The sequence below is a fragment of the Phalangium opilio genome, unplaced genomic scaffold, assembly GCF_054372755.1.
Source record: "Phalangium opilio isolate 3A_F unplaced genomic scaffold, DU_Popi_V2 ptg000118l_1, whole genome shotgun sequence".
NCBI lineage: Eukaryota > Metazoa > Arthropoda > Arachnida > Opiliones > Phalangiidae > Phalangium > Phalangium opilio.
In genome coordinates, this window is record NW_028324211.1 from 57,222 (window position 1) to 76,358 (window position 19,137).

The 19,137-nt window shown below is 39.8% G+C and overlaps 7 non-coding genes across 7 annotated transcripts; all 7 read left to right on the forward strand.

Moving 5' to 3' along the window:
* The first annotated feature begins 1,144 nt into the window (after positions 1-1,144).
* TRNAM-CAU (transfer RNA methionine (anticodon CAU)) lies at positions 1,145-1,217 on the forward strand. Its single transcript has one exon. It is a non-coding gene; the product is annotated as a tRNA-Met (tRNA).
* Positions 1,218-2,391: 1,174 nt separating this feature from the next.
* On the forward strand, positions 2,392-2,464 carry TRNAM-CAU (transfer RNA methionine (anticodon CAU)). Its single transcript has one exon. It is a non-coding gene; the product is annotated as a tRNA-Met (tRNA).
* Positions 2,465-5,022: 2,558 nt separating this feature from the next.
* TRNAM-CAU (transfer RNA methionine (anticodon CAU)) lies at positions 5,023-5,095 on the forward strand. The gene has a single exon. It is a non-coding gene; the product is annotated as a tRNA-Met (tRNA).
* Positions 5,096-7,514: 2,419 nt separating this feature from the next.
* TRNAM-CAU (transfer RNA methionine (anticodon CAU)) lies at positions 7,515-7,587 on the forward strand. The gene has a single exon. It is a non-coding gene; the product is annotated as a tRNA-Met (tRNA).
* A 2,556-nt stretch (positions 7,588-10,143) lies between these two features.
* Positions 10,144-10,216, forward strand: TRNAM-CAU (transfer RNA methionine (anticodon CAU)). Its single transcript has one exon. It is a non-coding gene; the product is annotated as a tRNA-Met (tRNA).
* A 7,386-nt stretch (positions 10,217-17,602) lies between these two features.
* Positions 17,603-17,675, forward strand: TRNAM-CAU (transfer RNA methionine (anticodon CAU)). Its single transcript has one exon. It is a non-coding gene; the product is annotated as a tRNA-Met (tRNA).
* Positions 17,676-18,708: 1,033 nt separating this feature from the next.
* TRNAM-CAU (transfer RNA methionine (anticodon CAU)) lies at positions 18,709-18,781 on the forward strand. Its single transcript has one exon. It is a non-coding gene; the product is annotated as a tRNA-Met (tRNA).
* The last annotated feature ends 356 nt before the right edge of the window (positions 18,782-19,137 follow it).

The window sequence follows — 19,137 nt, forward strand, 5'->3', positions numbered from 1 at the left end:
ATAGTTGATGGATAAAGAGATGAAATGATTAATAACAGCCTCGATAGCGCAGTAGGTAGCGCGTCAGTCTCATAATATGAAGGTTGAGAGTTCGATCCTCACTCTAGTTATGATGTTGGCGCTGATTTTCTTTAATAGAACACTTGATTGGTAAAGAGATGAAATGATTAATAACAGCCTCGATAGCGCAGTAGGTAGCGCGTCAGTCTCATAATCTGAAGGTCGTGAGTTCGACTAAGGGCATGACCTTGGTGCTGATTTTCGTAAATAGAATACTTGATTGAAAAAGAGGTGAATGATCTAATAACAGCCTCGATAGCGCAGTAGGTAAAGCTTCAGTCTCATAATGTGAAGGTCGTGAGTTCGATCCTCACTAAGGGTATGACCTTGGTTCTGATTTTCGTAAATAGAATACTTGATTGATAAAGAGATGAAATAATTAATAACAGTCTCGATAGCGAAGTAGGTAGCGCGTCAGTCTCATAAATCGAAGATCGTGAGTTCGATCCTTACTAAGGGCATGACCTTGGTGCTGATTTTTGTAAATAGAATAGTTGATGGATAAAGAGATGAAATGATTAATAACAGCCTCGATAGCGCAGTAGGTAGTGCGATAGTCTCATAATATGAAGGTTGAGAGTTCGATCCTCACTCTAGTTATGATTTTGGCGCTGATTTTCGTTAATAGAATACTTGATTGATAAAGGGATGAAATGATTAATAACAGCCTCGATAGCGCAGTAGGTAAAGCTTCAGTCTCATAATCTGAAGGTCGTGAGTTCGATACTCACTAAGGGCATGACCTTGGTGCTAATTTTCGTAAATAGAATATTTGATTGATAAAGAGGAAAAATGATCTTATAACAGCCTCGATAGCGCAGTAGGTAGCGCGTCAGTCTTATAATCTGAAGGTCGTGAGTTCGATCCGTACAAAGGGCATGACATTGGCGCTGATTTTCGTTAATAGAATACTTGATTGATAAAGAGATGAAATGATTAATAACAGCCTCGATAGCGCAGAAGGTAGCGCGTCAGTCTTATAATCTGAAGGTCGTGAGTTCGATCCGTACTAAGGGCATGACTTTGGCGCTGATTTTTGTAAATAGAATAGTTGATGGATAAAGAGATGAAATGATTAATAACAGCCTCGATAGCGCAGTAGGTAGCGCGTCAGTCTCATAATCTGAAGGTCGTGAGTTCGATCCTCACTAAGGGCATGACCTTGGTTTTGATTTTCGTAAATAGAATACATGATTGATAAAGAGGAGAAATGATCTTATAACAGCCTCGATAGCGCAGTAGGTAGCGCGTGAGTCTTATAATCTGAAGGTCGTGAGTTCGATCCGTACAAAGGGAATGACATTGGCGCTGATTTTCGTTAATAGAATACTTGATTGATAAAGAGATGAAATGATTAATAACAGCCTTGATAGCGCAGTAGGTAAAGCTTCAGTCTCATAATCTGAATGTCGTGAGTTCGATCCTCACTAAGGGCATGACCTTGGTGCTGATTTTCGTAAATAGAATACTTGATTGATAAAGAGATGAAATGATTAATAACAGTCTCGATAGCGCAAGAGGTAGCGCGTCAGTCTCATGAAACGAAGATCGTGAGTTCGATCCTCATTAAGGGCATGACCTTGGTTTTGATTTTCGTAAATAGAATACATGATTGATAAAGAGGAGAAATGATCTTATAACAGCCTCGATAGCGCAGTAGGTAGCGCGTCAGTCTTATAATCTGAAGGTCGTGAGTTCGATCCGTACAAAGGGAATGACATTGGCGCTGATTTTCGTTAATAGAATACTTGATTGATAAAGAGATGAAATGATTAATAACAGCCTTGATAGCGCAGTAGGTAAAGCTTCAGTCTCATAATCTGAATGTCGTGAGTTCGATCCTCACTAAGGGCATGACCTTGGTGCTGATTTTCGTAAATAGAATACTTGATTGATAAAGAGATGAAATGATTAATAACAGTCTCGATAGCGCAAGAGGTAGCGCGTCAGTCTCATGAAACGAAGATCGTGAGTTCGATCCTTACTAAGGGCATGTCTTTGGCGCTGATTTTTGTAAATAGAATAGTTGATTGATAAAGAGATGAAATGATTAATAACAGCCTCGATAGCGCAGTAGGTAAAGCTTCAGTCTCATAATCTGAAGGTCGTGAGTTCGACTAAGGGCCTGACCTTGGTGCTGATTTCCGTAAATAGAATACTTGATTGATAAAGAGGTGAATGATCTAATAACAGCCTCGATAGCGCAGTAGGTAAAGCTTCAGTCTCATAATCTGAAGGTCGTGAGTTCGATCCTCACTAAGGGCATGACCTTGGTGCTGATTTTCGTAAATAGAATACTTGATTGATAAAGAGATGAAATGATTAATAACAGCCTCGATAGCGCAGTAGGTAGCGCGTCAGTCTCATAATCTGAAGGTCGTGAGTTCGATCCTCACTAAGGGCATGACCTTGGTGCTGATTTTCGTAAATAGAATACTTGATTGATAAAGAGGTGAATGATCTAATAACAGCCTCGATAGCGCAGTAGCTAGCGCGTCAGTCTCCTAAACCGAAGATCGTGAGTTCGATCCTTACTAAGGGCATGACTTTGGCGCTGATTTTTGTAAATAGAATAGTTGAAGGATAAAGAGATGAAATGATTAATAACAGCCTCGATTGTGCAGTAGGTAGCGCGATAGTCTCATAATATGAAGGTTGAGAGTTCGATCCTCACTCTAGTTATGATTTTGGCGCTGATTTTCGTTAATAGAATACTTGATTGATAAAGAGATGAAATGATTAATAACAGCCTCGATAGCGCAGTAGGTAAAGCTTCAGTCTCATAATCTGAAGGTCGTGAGTTCGATCCTCACTAAGGGCATGACCTTGGTTTTGATTTTCGTAAATAGAATACATGATTGATAAAGAGGAGAAATGATCTTATAACAGCCTCGATAGCGCAGTAGGTAGCGCGTCAGTCTTATAATCTGAAGGTCGTGAGTTCGATCCGTACAAAGGGAATGACATTGGCGCTGATTTTCGTTAATAGAATACTTGATTGATAAAGAGATGAAATGATTAATAACAGCCTCGATAGCGCGGTAGGTAAAGCTTCAGTCTCATAATCTGAAGGTCGTGAGTTCGATCCTCACTAAGGGCATGACCTTGGTGCTGATTTTCGTAAATAGAATACTTGATTGATAAAGAGATGAAGTGATTAATAACAGTCTCGATAGCGCAAGAGGTAGCGCGTCAGTCTCATGAAACGAAGATCGTGAGTTCGATCCTTACTAAGGGCATGTCTTTGGCGCTGATTTTTGTAAATAGAATAGTTGATGGATAAAGAGATGAAATGTTTAATAACAGCCTCGATAGCGTAGTAGGTAGCGCGATAGTCTCATAATATGAAGGTTGAGAGTTCGATCCTCACTCTAGTTATGATTTTGGCGCTGATTTTCGTTAATAGAATACTTGATTGATAAAGAGATGAAATGATTAATAACAGCCTATATAGCGCAGTAGGTAAAGCTTCAGTCTCATAATCTGAAGGTCGTGAGTTCGACTAAGGGCCTGACCTTGGTGCTGATTTCCGTAAATAGAATACTTGATTGATAAAGAGGTGAATGATCTAATAACAGCCTCGATAGCGCAGTAGGTAAAGCTTCAGTCTCATAATCTGAAGGTCTTGAGTTCGATCCTCACTAAGGGCATGACCTTGGTGCTGATTTTCGTAAATTGAAAACATGATTGATAAAGAGATGAAATGATTAATACCAGTCTCGATAGCGCAGTAGGTAGCGCGTCAGTCTCCTAAACCGAAGATCGTGAGTTCGATCCTTACTAAGGGCATGACTTTGGCGCTGATTTTTGTAAATAGAATAGTTGATGGATAAAGAGATGAAATGATTAATAACAGCCTCGATAGTGCAGTAGGTAGCGCGATAGTCTCATAATATGAAGGTTGAGAGTTCGATCCTCACTCTAGTTATGATTTTGGCGCTGATTTTCGTTAATAGAATACTTGATTGATAAAGAGATGAAATGATTAATAACAGCCTCGATAGCGCAGTAGGTAAAGCTTCAGTCTCATAATCTGAAGGTCGTGAGTTCGATCCTCACTAAGGGCATGACCTTGGTGCTGATTTTCGTAAATAGAATACTTGATTGATAAAGAGATGAAATGATTAATAACAGTCTCGATAGCGCAAGAGGTAGCGCGTCAGTCTCATGAAACGAAGATCGTGAGTTCGATCCTCATTAAGGGCATGACCTTGGTTTTGATTTTCGTAAATAGAATACATGATTGATAAAGAGGAGAAATGATCTTATAACAGCCTCGATAGCGCAGTAGGTAGCGCGTCAGTCTTATAATCTGAAGGTCGTGAGTTCGATCCGTACAAAGGGAATGACATTGGCGCTGATTTTCGTTAATAGAATACTTGATTGATAAAGAGATGAAATGATTAATAACAGCCTTGATAGCGCAGTAGGTAAAGCTTCAGTCTCATAATCTGAATGTCGTGAGTTCGATCCTCACTAAGGGCATGACCTTGGTGCTGATTTTCGTAAATAGAATACTTGATTGATAAAGAGATGAAATGATTAATAACAGTCTCGATAGCGCAAGAGGTAGCGCGTCAGTCTCATGAAACGAAGATCGTGAGTTCGATCCTTACTAAGGGCATGTCTTTGGCGCTGATTTTTGTAAATAGAATAGTTGATTGATAAAGAGATGAAATGATTAATAACAGCCTCGATAGCGCAGTAGGTAAAGCTTCAGTCTCATAATCTGAAGGTCGTGAGTTCGACTAAGGGCCTGACCTTGGTGCTGATTTCCGTAAATAGAATACTTGATTGATAAAGAGGTGAATGATCTAATAACAGCCTCGATAGCGCAGTAGGTAAAGCTTCAGTCTCATAATCTGAAGGTCGTGAGTTCGATCCTCACTAAGGGCATGACCTTGGTGCTGATTTTCGTAAATAGAATACTTGATTGATAAAGAGATGAAATGATTAATAACAGCCTCGATAGCGCAGTAGGTAGCGCGTCAGTCTCATAATCTGAAGGTCGTGAGTTCGATCCTCACTAAGGGCATGACCTTGGTGCTGATTTTCGTAAATAGAATACTTGATTGATAAAGAGGTGAATGATCTAATAACAGCCTCGATAGCGCAGTAGCTAGCGCGTCAGTCTCCTAAACCGAAGATCGTGAGTTCGATCCTTACTAAGGGCATGACTTTGGCGCTGATTTTTGTAAATAGAATAGTTGATGGATAAAGAGATGAAATGATTAATAACAGCCTCGATTGTGCAGTAGGTAGCGCGATAGTCTCATAATATGAAGGTTGAGAGTTCGATCCTCACTCTAGTTATGATTTTGGCGCTGATTTTCGTTAATAGAATACTTGATTGATAAAGAGATGAAATGATTAATAACAGCCTCGATAGCGCAGTAGGTAAAGCTTCAGTCTCATAATCTGAAGGTCGTGAGTTCGATCCTCACTAAGGGCATGACCTTGGTTTTGATTTTCGTAAATAGAATACATGATTGATAAAGAGGAGAAATGATCTTATAACAGCCTCGATAGCGCAGTAGGTAGCGCGTCAGTCTTATAATCTGAAGGTCGTGAGTTCGATCCGTACAAAGGGAATGACATTGGCGCTGATTTTCGTTAATAGAATACTTGATTGATAAAGAGATGAAATGATTAATAACAGCCTCGATAGCGCGGTAGGTAAAGCTTCAGTCTCATAATCTGAAGGTCGTGAGTTCGATCCTCACTAAGGGCATGACCTTGGTGCTGATTTTCGTAAATAGAATACTTGATTGATAAAGAGATGAAGTGATTAATAACAGTCTCGATAGCGCAAGAGGTAGCGCGTCAGTCTCATGAAACGAAGATCGTGAGTTCGATCCTTACTAAGGGCATGTCTTTGGCGCTGATTTTTGTAAATAGAATAGTTGATGGATAAAGAGATGAAATGTTTAATAACAGCCTCGATAGCGTAGTAGGTAGCGCGATAGTCTCATAATATGAAGGTTGAGAGTTCGATCCTCACTCTAGTTATGATTTTGGCGCTGATTTTCGTTAATAGAATACTTGATTGATAAAGAGATGAAATGATTAATAACAGCCTATATAGCGCAGTAGGTAAAGCTTCAGTCTCATAATCTGAAGGTCGTGAGTTCGACTAAGGGCCTGACCTTGGTGCTGATTTCCGTAAATAGAATACTTGATTGATAAAGAGGTGAATGATCTAATAACAGCCTCGATAGCGCAGTAGGTAAAGCTTCAGTCTCATAATCTGAAGGTCTTGAGTTCGATCCTCACTAAGGGCATGACCTTGGTGCTGATTTTCGTAAATTGAAAACATGATTGATAAAGAGATGAAATGATTAATACCAGTCTCGATAGCGCAGTAGGTAGCGCGTCAGTCTCCTAAACCGAAGATCGTGAGTTCGATCCTTACTAAGGGCATGACTTTGGCGCTGATTTTTGTAAATAGAATAGTTGATGGATAAAGAGATGAAATGATTAATAACAGCCTCGATAGTGCAGTAGGTAGCGCGATAGTCTCATAATATGAAGGTTGAGAGTTCGATCCTCACTCTAGTTATGATTTTGGCGCTGATTTTCGTTAATAGAATACTTGATTGATAAAGAGATGAAATGATTAATAACAGCCTCGATAGCGCAGTAGGTAAAGCTTCAGTCTCATAATCTGAAGGTCGTGAGTTCGATCCTCACTAAGGGCATGACCTTGGTTTTGATTTTCGTAAATAGAATACATGATTGATAAAGAGGAGAAATGATCTTATAACAGCCTCGATAGCGCAGTAGGTAGCGCGTGAGTCTTATAATCTGAAGGTCGTGAGTTCGATCCGTACAAAGGGAATGACATTGGCGCTGATTTTCGTTAATAGAATACTTGATTGATAAAGAGATGAAATGATTAATAACAGCCTTGATAGCGCAGTAGGTAAAGCTTCAGTCTCATAATCTGAATGTCGTGAGTTCGATCCTCACTAAGGGCATGACCTTGGTGCTGATTTTCGTAAATAGAATACTTGATTGATAAAGAGATGAAATGATTAATAACAGTCTCGATAGCGCAAGAGGTAGCGCGTCAGTCTCATGAAACGAAGATCGTGAGTTCGATCCTTACTAAGGGCATGTCTTTGGCGCTGATTTTTGTAAATAGAATAGTTGATTGATAAAGAGATGAAATGATTAATAACAGCCTCGATAGCGCAGTAGGTAAAGCTTCAGTCTCATAATCTGAAGGTCGTGAGTTCGACTAAGGGCCTGACCTTGGTGCTGATTTCCGTAAATAGAATACTTGATTGATAAAGAGGTGAATGATCTAATAACAGCCTCGATAGCGCAGTAGGTAAAGCTTCAGTCTCATAATCTGAAGGTCGTGAGTTCGATCCTCACTAAGGGCATGACCTTGGTGCTGATTTTCGTAAATAGAATACTTGATTGATAAAGAGATGAAATGATTAATAACAGCCTCGATAGCGCAGTAGGTAGCGCGTCAGTCTCATAATCTGAAGGTCGTGAGTTCGATCCTCACTAAGGGCATGACCTTGGTGCTGATTTTCGTAAATAGAATACTTGATTGATAAAGAGGTGAATGATCTAATAACAGCCTCGATAGCGCAGTAGGTAAAGCTTCAGTCTCATAATCTGAAGGTCGTGAGTTCGATCCTCACTAAGGGCATGACCTTGGTGCTGATTTTCGTAAATAAATACTTGATTGATAAAGAGATGAAATGATTAATAACAGTCTCGATAGCGCAGTAGCTAGCGCGTCAGTCTCCTAAACCGAAGATCGTGAGTTCGATCCTTACTAAGGGCATGACTTTGGCGCTGATTTTTGTAAATAGAATAGTTGATGGATAAAGAGATGAAATGATTAATAACAGCCTCGATAGTGCAGTAGGTAGCGCGATAGTCTCATAATATGAAGGTTGAGAGTTCGATCCTCACTCTAGTTATGATTTTGGCGCTGATTTTCGTTAATAGAATACTTGATTGATAAAGAGATGAAATGATTAATAACAGCCTCGATAGCGCGGTAGGTAAAGCTTCAGTCTCATAATCTGAAGGTCGTGAGTTCGATCCTCACTAAGGGCATGACCTTGGTGCTGATTTTCGTAAATAGAATACTTGATTGATAAAGAGATGAAATGATTAATAACAGTTTCGATAGCGCAAGAGGTAGCGCGTCAGTCTCATGAAACGAAGATCGTGAGTTCGATCCTTACTAAGGGCATGTCTTTGGCGCTGATTTTTGTAAATAGAATAGTTGATGGATAAAGAGATGAAATGTTTATTAACAGCCTCGATAGCGTAGTAGGTAGCGCGATAGTCTCATAATATGAAGGTTGAGAGTTCGATCCTCACTCTAGTTATGATTTTGGCGCTGATTTTCGTTAATAGAATACTTGATTGATAAAGAGATGAAATGATTAATAACAGCCTCGATAGCGCAGTAGGTAAAGCTTCAGTCTCATAATCTGAAGGTCGTGAGTTCGACTAAGGGCCTGACCTTGGTGCTGATTTCCGTAAATAGAATACTTGATTGATAAAGAGGTGAATGATCTAATAACAGCCTCGATAGCGCAGTAGGTAAAGCTTCAGTCTCATAATCTGAAGGTCTTGAGTTCGATCCTCACTAAGGGCATGACCTTGGTGCTGATTTTCGTAAATTGAAAACATGATTGATAAAGAGATGAAATGATTAATACCAGTCTCGATAGCGCAGTAGGTAGCGCGTCAGTCTCCTAAACCGAAGATCATGAGTTCGATCCTTACTTAGGGCATGACTTTGGCGCTGATTTTTGTAAATAGAATAGTTGATGGATAAAGAGATGAAATGATTAATAACAGCCTCGATAGCGCAGTAGGTAAAGCTTCAGTCTCATAATCTGAAGGTCGTGAGTTCGATCCTCACTAAGGGCATGACCTTGGTTTTGATTTTCGTAAATAGAATACATGATTGATAAAGAGGAGAAATGATCTTATAACAGCCTCGATAGCGCAGTAGGTAGCGCGTGAGTCTTATAATCTGAAGGTCGTGAGTTCGATCCGTACAAAGGGAATGACATTGGCGCTGATTTTCGTTAATAGAATACTTGATTGATAAAGAGATGAAATGATTAATAACAGCCTTGATAGAGCAGTAGGTAAAGCTTCAGTCTCATAATCTGAATGTCGTGAGTTCGATCCTCACTAAGGGCATGACCTTGGTGCTGATTTTCGTAAATAGAATATTTGATTGATAAAGAGATGAAATGATTAATAACAGTCTCGATAGCGCAAGAGGTAGCGCGTCAGTCTCATGAAACGAAGATCGTGAGTTCGATCCTCATTAAGGGCATGACCTTGGTTTTGATTTTCGTAAATAGAATACATGATTGATAAAGAGGAGAAATGATCTTATAACAGCCTCGATAGCGCAGTAGGTAGCGCGTCAGTCTTATAATCTGAAGGTCGTGAGTTCGATCCGTTCAAAGGGAATGACATTGGCGCTGATTTTCGTTAATAGAATACTTGATTGATAAAGAGATGAAATGATTAATAACAGCCTTGATAGCGCAGTAGGTAAAGCTTCAGTCTCATAATCTGAATGTCGTGAGTTCGATCCTCACTAAGGGCATGACCTTGGTGCTGATTTTCGTAAATAGAATACTTGATTGATAAAGAGATGAAATGATTAATAACAGTCTCGATAGCGCAAGAGGTAGCGCGTCAGTCTCATGAAACGAAGATCGTGAGTTCGATCCTTACTAAGGGCATGTCTTTGGCGCTGATTTTTGTAAATAGAATAGTTGATTGATAAAGAGATGAAATGATTAATAACAGCCTCGATAGCGCAGTAGGTAAAGCTTCAGTCTCATAATCTGAAGGTCGTGAGTTCGACTAAGGGCCTGACCTTGGTGCTGATTTCCGTAAATAGAATACTTGATTGATAAAGAGGTGAATGATCTAATAACAGCCCGATAGCGCAGTAGGTAAAGCTTCAGTCTCATAATCTGAAGGTCGTGAGTTCGATCCTCACTAAGGGCATGACCTTGGTGCTGATTTTCGTAAATAGAATACTTGATTGATAAAGAGATGAAATGATTAATAACAGCCTCGATAGCGCAGTAGGTAGCGCGTCAGTCTCATAATCTGAAGGTCGTGAGTTCGATCCTCACTAAGGGCATGACCTTGGTGCTGATTTTCGTAAATAGAATACTTGATTGATAAAGAGGTGAATGATCTAATAACAGCCTCGATAGCGCAGTAGGTAAAGCTTCAGTCTCATAATCTGAAGGTCGTGAGTTCGATCCTCACTAAGGGCATGACCTTGGTGCTGATTTTCGTAAATAAATACTTGATTGATAAAGAGATGAAATGATTAATAACAGTCTCGATAGCGCAGTAGCTAGCGCGTCAGTCTCCTAAACCGAAGATCGTGAGTTCGATCCTTACTAAGGGCATGACTTTGGCGCTGATTTTTGTAAATAGAATAGTTGATGGATAAAGAGATGAAATGATTAATAACAGCCTCGATAGTGCAGTAGGTAGCGCGATAGTCTCATATTATGAAAGTTGAGAGTTCGATCCTCACTCTAGTTATGATTTTGGCGCTGATTTTCGTTAATAGAATACTTGATTGATAAAGAGATGAAATGATTAATAACAGCCTCGATAGCGCAGTAGGTAAAGCTTCAGTCTCATAATCTGAAGGTCGTGAGTTCGATCCTCACTAAGGGCATGACCTTGGTTTTGATTTTCGTAAATAGAATACATGATTGATAAAGAGGAAAAATGATCTTATAACAGCCTCGATAGCGCAGTAGGTAAAGCTTCAGTCTCATAATCTGAAGGTCGTGAGTTCGACTAAGGGCCTGACCTTGGTGCTGATTTCCGTAAATAGAATACTTGATTGATAAAGAGGTGAATGATCTAATAACAGCCTCGATAGCGCAGTAGGTAAAGCTTCAGTCTCATAATCTGAAGGTCGTGAGTTCGATCCTCACTAAGGGCCTGACCTTGGTGCTGATTTCCGTAAATAGAATACTTGATTGATAAAGAGGTGAATGATCTAATAACAGCCTCGATAGCGCAGTAGGTAAAGCTTCAGTCTCATAATCTGAAGGTCGTGAGTTCGATCCTCACTAAGGGCATGACCTTGGTGCTGATTTTCGTAAATAGAATACTTGATTGATAAAGAGATTAAATGATTAATAACAGCCTCGATAGCGCAGTAGGTAGCGCGTCAGTCTCATAATCTGAAGGTCGTGAGTTTGATCCTCACTAAGGGCATGACCTTGGTGCTGATTTTCGTAAATAGAATACTTGATTGATAAAGAGGTGAATGATCTAATAACAGCCTCGATAGCGCAGTAGGTAAAGCTTCAGTCTCATAATCTGAAGGTCGTGAGTTCGATCCTCACTAAGGGCATGACCTTGGTGCTGATTTTCGTAAATAAAATACTTGATTGATAAAGAGATGAAATGATTAATAACAGTCTCGATAGCGCAGTAGCTAGCGCGTCAGTCTCCTAAACCGAAGATCGTGAGTTCGATCCTTACTAAGGGCATGACTTTGGCGCTGATTTTTGTAAATAGAATAGTTGATGGATAAAGAGATGAAATGATTAATAATAGCCTCGATAGTGCAGTAGGTAGCGCGATAGTGTCATAATATGAAGGTTGAGAGTTCGATCCTCACTCTAGTTATGATTTTGGCGCTGATTTTCGTTAATAGAATACTTGATTGATAAAGAGGTGAATGATCTAATAACAGCCTCGATAGCGCAGTAGGTAAAGCTTCAGTCTCATAATCTGAAGGTCGTGAGTTCGATCCTCACTAAGGGCATGACCTTGGTGCTGATTTTCGTAAATAGAATACTTGATTGATAAAGAGATGAAATGATTAATAACAGCCTCGATAGCGCAGTAGGTAGCGCGTCAGTCTCATAATCTGAACGTCGTGAGTTCGATCCTCACTAAGGGCATGACCTTGGTGCTGATTTTCGTAAATAGAATACTTGATTGATAAAGAGGTGAATGACCTAATAACAGCCTCGATAGCGCAGTAGGTAAAGCTTCAGTCTCATAATCTGAAGGTCGTGAGTTCGATCCTCACTAAGGGCATGACCTTGGTGCTGATTTTCGTAAATAAAATACTTGATTGATAAAGAGATGAAATGATTAATAACAGTCTCGATAGCGCAGTAGCTAGCGCGTCAGTCTCCTAAACCGAAGATCGTGAGTTCGATCCTTACTAAGGGCATGACTTTGGCGCTGATTTTTGTAAATAGAATAGTTGATGGATAAAGAGATGAAATGATTAATAACAGCCTCGATAGTGCAGTAGGTAGCGCGATAGTCTCATAATATGAAGGTTGAGAGTTCGATCCTCACTCTAGTTATGATTTTGGCGCTGATTTTCGTTAATAGAATACTTGATTGATAAAGAGATGAAATGATTAATAACAGCCTCGATAGCGCAGTAGGTAAAGCTTCAGTCTCATAATCTGTAGGTCGTGAGTTCGATCCTCACTAAGGGCATGACCTTGGTGCTGATTTTCGTAAATAGAATACTTGATTGATAAAGAGATGAAATGATTAATAACAGTCTCGATAGCGCAAGAGGTAGCGCGTCAGTCTCATGAAACGAAGATCGTGAGTTCGATCCTTACTAAGGGCATGTCTTTGGCGCTGATTTTTGTAAATAGAATAGTTGATTGATAAAGAGATGAAATGTTTAATAACAGCCTCGATAGCGTAGTAGGTAGCGCGATAGTCTCATAATATGAATGTTGAGAGTTCGATCCTCACTCTAGTTATGATTTTGGCGCTGATTTTCGTTAATAGAATACTTGATTGATAAAGAGATGAAATGATTAATAACAGCCTCGATAGCGCAGTAGGTAAAGCTTCAGTCTCATAATCTGAAGGTCGTGAGTTCGACTAAGGGCCTGACCTTGGTGCTGATTTCCGTAAATAGAATACTTGATTGATAAAGAGGTGAATGATCTAGTAACAGCCTCGATAGCGCAGTAGGTAAAGCTTCAGTCTCATAATGTGAAGGTCTTGAGTTCGATCCTCACTAAGGGCATGACCTTGGTGCTGATTTTCGTAAATAGAATACTTGATTGATAAAGAGATGAAATGATTAATACCAGTCTCGATAGCGCAGTAGGTAGCGCGTCAGTCTCCTAAACCGAAGATCGTGAGTTCGATCCTTACTAAGGGCATGACTTTGGCGCTGATTTTTGTAAATAGAATAGTTGATGGATAAAGAGATGAAATGATTAATAACAGCCTCGATAGTGCAGTAGGTAGCGCGATAGTCTCATAATATGAAGGTTGAGAGTTCGATCCTCACTCTAGTTATGATTTTGGCGCTGATTTTCGTTAATAGAATACTTGATTGATAAAGAGATGAAATGATCTTATAACAGCCTCGATAGCGCAGTAGGTAAAGCTTCAGTCTCATAATCTGAAGGTCGTGAGTTCGACTAAGGGCATGACCTTGGTGCTGATTTTCGTAAATAGAATACTTGATTGATAAAGAGATGAAATGATTAATAACAGCCTCAATAGCGCAGTAGGTAGCGCGTCAGTCTCATAATCTGAAGGTCGTGAGTTCGATCCTCACTAAGGGCCTGACCTTGGTGCTGATTTCCGTAAATAGAATACTTGATTGATAAAGAGGTGAATGATCTAATAACAGCCTCGATAGCGCAGTAGGTAAAGCTTCAGTCTCATAATCTGAAGGTCGTGAGTTCGATCCTCACTAAGGGCATGACCTTGGTGCTGATTTTCGTAAATAGAATACTTGATTGATAAAGAGATTAAATGATTAATAACAGCCTCGATAGCGCAGTAGGTAGCGCGTCAGTCTCATAATCTGAAGGTCGTGAGTTTGAGCCTCACTAAGGGCATGACCTTGGTGCTGATTTTCGTAAATAGAATACTTGATTGATAAAGAGGTGAATGATCTAATAACAGCCTCGATAGCGCAGTAGGTAAAGCTTCAGTCTCATAATCTGAAGGTCGTGAGTTCGATCCTCACTAAGGGCATGACCTTGGTGCTGATTTTCGTAAATAAAATACTTGATTGATAAAGAGATGAAATGATTAATAACAGTCTCGATAGCGCAGTAGCTAGCGCGTCAGTCTCCTAAACCGAAGATCGTGAGTTCGATCCTTACTAAGGGCATGACTTTGGCGCTGATTTTTGTAAATAGAATAGTTGATGGATAAAGAGATGAAATGATTAATAATAGCCTCGATAGTGCAGTAGGTAGCGCGATAGTGTCATAATATGAAGGTTGAGAGTTCGATCCTCACTCTAGTTATGATTTTGGCGCTGATTTTCGTTAATAGAATACTTGATTGATAAAGAGGTGAATGATCTAATAACAGCCTCGATAGCGCAGTAGGTAAAGCTTCAGTCTCATAATCTGAAGGTCGTGAGTTCGATCCTCACTAAGGGCATGACCTTGGTGCTGATTTTCGTAAATAGAATACTTGATTGATAAAGAGATGAAATGATTAATAACAGCCTCGATAGCGCAGTAGGTAGCGCGTCAGTCTCATAATCTGAACGTCGTGAGTTCGATCCTCACTAAGGGCATGACCTTGGTGCTGATTTTCGTAAATAGAATACTTGATTGATAAAGAGGTGAATGACCTAATAACAGCCTCGATAGCGCAGTAGGTAAAGCTTCAGTCTCATAATCTGAAGGTCGTGAGTTCGATCCTCACTAAGGGCATGACCTTGGTGCTGATTTTCGTAAATAAAATACTTGATTGATAAAGAGATGAAATGATTAATAACAGTCTCGATAGCGCAGTAGCTAGCGCGTCAGTCTCCTAAACCGAAGATCGTGAGTTCGATCCTTACTAAGGGCATGACTTTGGCGCTGATTTTTGTAAATAGAATAGTTGATGGATAAAGAGATGAAATGATTAATAACAGCCTCGATAGTGCAGTAGGTAGCGCGATAGTCTCATAATATGAAGGTTGAGAGTTCGATCCTCACTCTAGTTATGATTTTGGCGCTGATTTTCGTTAATAGAATACTTGATTGATAAAGAGATGAAATGATTAATAACAGCCTCGATAGCGCAGTAGGTAAAGCTTCAGTCTCATAATCTGTAGGTCGTGAGTTCGATCCTCACTAAGGGCATGACCTTGGTGCTGATTTTCGTAAATAGAATACTTGATTGATAAAGAGATGAAATGATTAATAACAGTCTCGATAGCGCAAGAGGTAGCGCGTCAGTCTCATGAAACGAAGATCGTGAGTTCGATCCTTACTAAGGGCATGTCTTTGGCGCTGATTTTTGTAAATAGAATAGTTGATTGATAAAGAGATGAAATGTTTAATAACAGCCTCGATAGCGTAGTAGGTAGCGCGATAGTCTCATAATATGAATGTTGAGAGTTCGATCCTCACTCTAGTTATGATTTTGGCGCTGATTTTCGTTAATAGAATACTTGATTGATAAAGAGATGAAATGATTAATAACAGCCTCGATAGCGCAGTAGGTAAAGCTTCAGTCTCATAATCTGAAGGTCGTGAGTTCGACTAAGGGCCTGACCTTGGTGCTGATTTCCGTAAATAGAATACTTGATTGATAAAGAGGTGAATGATCTAGTAACAGCCTCGATAGCGCAGTAGGTAAAGCTTCAGTCTCATAATCTGAAGGTCTTGAGTTCGATCCTCACTAAGGGCATGACCTTGGTGCTGATTTTCGTAAATAGAATACTTGATTGATAAAGAGATGAAATGATTAATACCAGTCTCGATAGCGCAGTAGGTAGCGCGTCAGTCTCCTAAACCGAAGATCGTGAGTTCGATCCTTACTAAGGGCATGACTTTGGCGCTGATTTTTGTAAATAGAATAGTTGATGGATAAAGAGATGAAATGATTAATAACAGCCTCGATAGTGCAGTAGGTAGCGCGATAGTCTCATAATATGAAGGTTGAGAGTTCGATCCTCACTCTAGTTATGATTTTGGCGCTGATTTTCGTTAATAGAATACTTGATTGATAAAGAGATGAAATGATTAATAACAGCCTCGATAGCGCAGTAGGTAAAGCTTCAGTCTCATTATCTGTAGGTCGTGAGTTCGACTAAGGGCCTGACCTTGGTGCTGATTTCCGTAAATAGAATATTTCTTTGATAAAGAGGTGAATGATCTAATAACAGCCTCGATAGCGCAGTAGGTAAAGCTTCAGTCTCATAATCTGAAGGTCGTGAGTTCGATCCTCTCTAAGGGCATGACCTTGGTGCTGATTTTCGTAAATAGAATACTTGATTGATAAAGAGATGAAATGATTAATAACAGCCTCGATAGCGCAGTAGGTAGCGCGTCAGTCTCATAATCTGAAGGTCGTGAGTTCGACTAAGGGCATGACCTTGGTGCTGATTTTCGTAAATAGAATACTTGATTGAAAAAGAGGTGAATGATCTATTAACAGCCTCGATAGCGCAGTAGGTCAAGCTTCTGTCTCATAATCTGAAGGTCGTGAGTTCGATCCTCACTAAGGGCATGACCTTGGTGCTGATTTTCGTAAATAGAATACTTGATTGATAAAGAGATGAAATGATTAATAACAGTCTCGATAGCGCAGTAGGTAGCGCGATAGTCTGATAATATGAAGGTTGAGAGTTCGATCCTCACTCTAGTTATGATTTTGGCGCTGATTTTCGTTAATAGAATACTTGATTGATAAAGAGATGAAATGATTAATAACAGCCTTGATAGCGCAGTAGGTAAAGCTTCAGTCTCATAATCTGAAGGTCGTGAGTTCGATCCTCACTAAGGGCATGACCTTGGTGCTGATTTTCGTAAATAGAATACTTGATTGATAAAGAGATGAAATGATTAATAACAGCCTCGATAGCGCAGTAGGTAGCGCGTCAGTCTCATAATCTGAAGGTCGTGAGTTCGACTAAGGGCATGACCTTGGTGCTGATTTTCGTAAATAGAATACTTGATTGAAAAAGAGGTGAATGATCTATTAACAGCCTCGATAGCGCAGTAGGTAGCGCGATAGTCTGATAATATGAAGGTTGAGAGTTCGATCCTCACTCTAGTTATGATTTTGGCGCTGATTTTCGTTAATAGAATACTTGATTGATAAAGAGATGAAATGATTAATAACAGCCTCGATAGCGCAGTAGGTAAAGCTTCAGTCTCATAATCTGAAGGTCGTGAGTTCGATACTCACTAAGGGCATGACCTTGGTGCTAATTTTCGTAAATAGAATATTTGATTGATAAAGAGATGAAATGATTAATAACAGCCTCGATAGCGCAGTAGGTAAAGCTTCGGTCTCATAATCTGAAGGTCGTGAGTTCGACTAAGGGCCTGACCTTGGTGCTGATTTCCGTAAATAGAATACTTGATTGATAAATAGGTGAATGATCTAATAATAGCCTCGATAGCGCAGTAGGTAAAGCTTCAGTCTCATAATCTGAAGGTCGTGAGTTCGATCCTCACTAAGGGCATGACCTTGGTGCTGATTTTCGTAAATAGAATACTTGATTGATAAAGAGATGAAATGATTAATAACAGCCTCGATAGCGCAGTAGGTAGCGCGTCAGTCTCATAATCTGAAGGTCGTGAGTTCGATCCTCACTAAGGGCATGACCTTGGTGCTGATTTTCGTAAATAGACTACTTGATTGATAAAGAGGTGAATGATCTAATAACAGCCTCGATAGCGCAGTAGGTAAAGCTTCAGTCTCATAATCTGAAGATCGTTAGTTCGATCCTCACTAAGGGCATGACCTTGGTGCTGATTTTCGTAAATAAAATACTTGATTGATAAAGAGATGAAATGATTAATAACAGTCTCGATAGCGCAGTAGCTAGCGCGATAGTCTGATAATATGAAGGTTGAGAGTTCGATCCTCACTCTAGTTATGATTTTGGCGCTGAATTTCGTTAATAGAATACTTGATTGAAAAAGAGGTGAATGATCTATTAACAGCCTCGATAGCGCAGTAGGTCAAGCTTCAGTCTCATAATCTGAAGGTCGTGAGTTCGATCCTCACTAAGGGCATGACCTTGGTGCTGATTTTCGTAAATAGAATACTTGATTGATAAAGAGATGAAATGATTAATAACAGTCTCGATAGCGCAGTAGGTAGCGCGATAGTCTGATAATATGAAGGTTGAGAGTTCGATCCTCACTCTAGTTATGATTTTGGCGCTGAATTTCGTTAATAGAATACTTGATTGATAAAGAGATGAAATGATTAATAACAGCCTCGATAGCGCAGTAGGTAAAGCTTCAGTCTCATAATCTGAAGGTCGTGAGTTCGATACTCACTAAGGGCATGACCTTGGTGCTAATTTTCGTAAATAGAATATTTGATTGATAAAGAGATGAAATGATTAATAACAGCCTCGATAGCGCAGTAGGTAAAGCTTCAGTCTCATAATCTGAAGGTCGTGAGTTCGACTAAGGGCCTGACCTTGGTGCTGATTTCCGTAAATAGAATATTTGATTGATAAAGAGGTGAATGATCTAATAACAGCCTCGATAGCGCAGTAGGTAAAGCTTCAGTCTCATAATCTGAAGGTCGTGAGTTCGATCCTCTCTAAGGGCATGACCTTGGTGCTGATTTTCGTAAATAGAATACTTGATTGATAAAGAGATGAAATGATTAATAACAGCCTCGATAGCGCAGTAGGTAGCGCGTCAGTCTCATAATCTGAAGGTCGTGAGTTCGATCCTCACTAAGGGCATGACCTTGGTGCTGATTTTCGTAAATAGAATACTTGATTGATAAAGAGGTGAATGATCTAATAACAGCCTCGATAGCGCAGTAGGTAAAGCTTCAGTCTCATAATCTGAAGGTCGTGAGTTCGATCCTCACTAAGGGCATGACCTTGGTGCTGATTTTCGTAAATAAAATACTTGATTGATAAAGAGATGAAATGATTAATAACAGTCTCGATAGCGCAGTAGCTAGCGCGTCAGTCTCATAATCTGAAGGTCGTGAGTTCGATCCTCACTAAGGGCATGACCTTGGTGCTGATTTTCGTAAATAGAATACTTGATTGATAAAGAGATGAAATGATTAATAACAGTCTCGATAGCG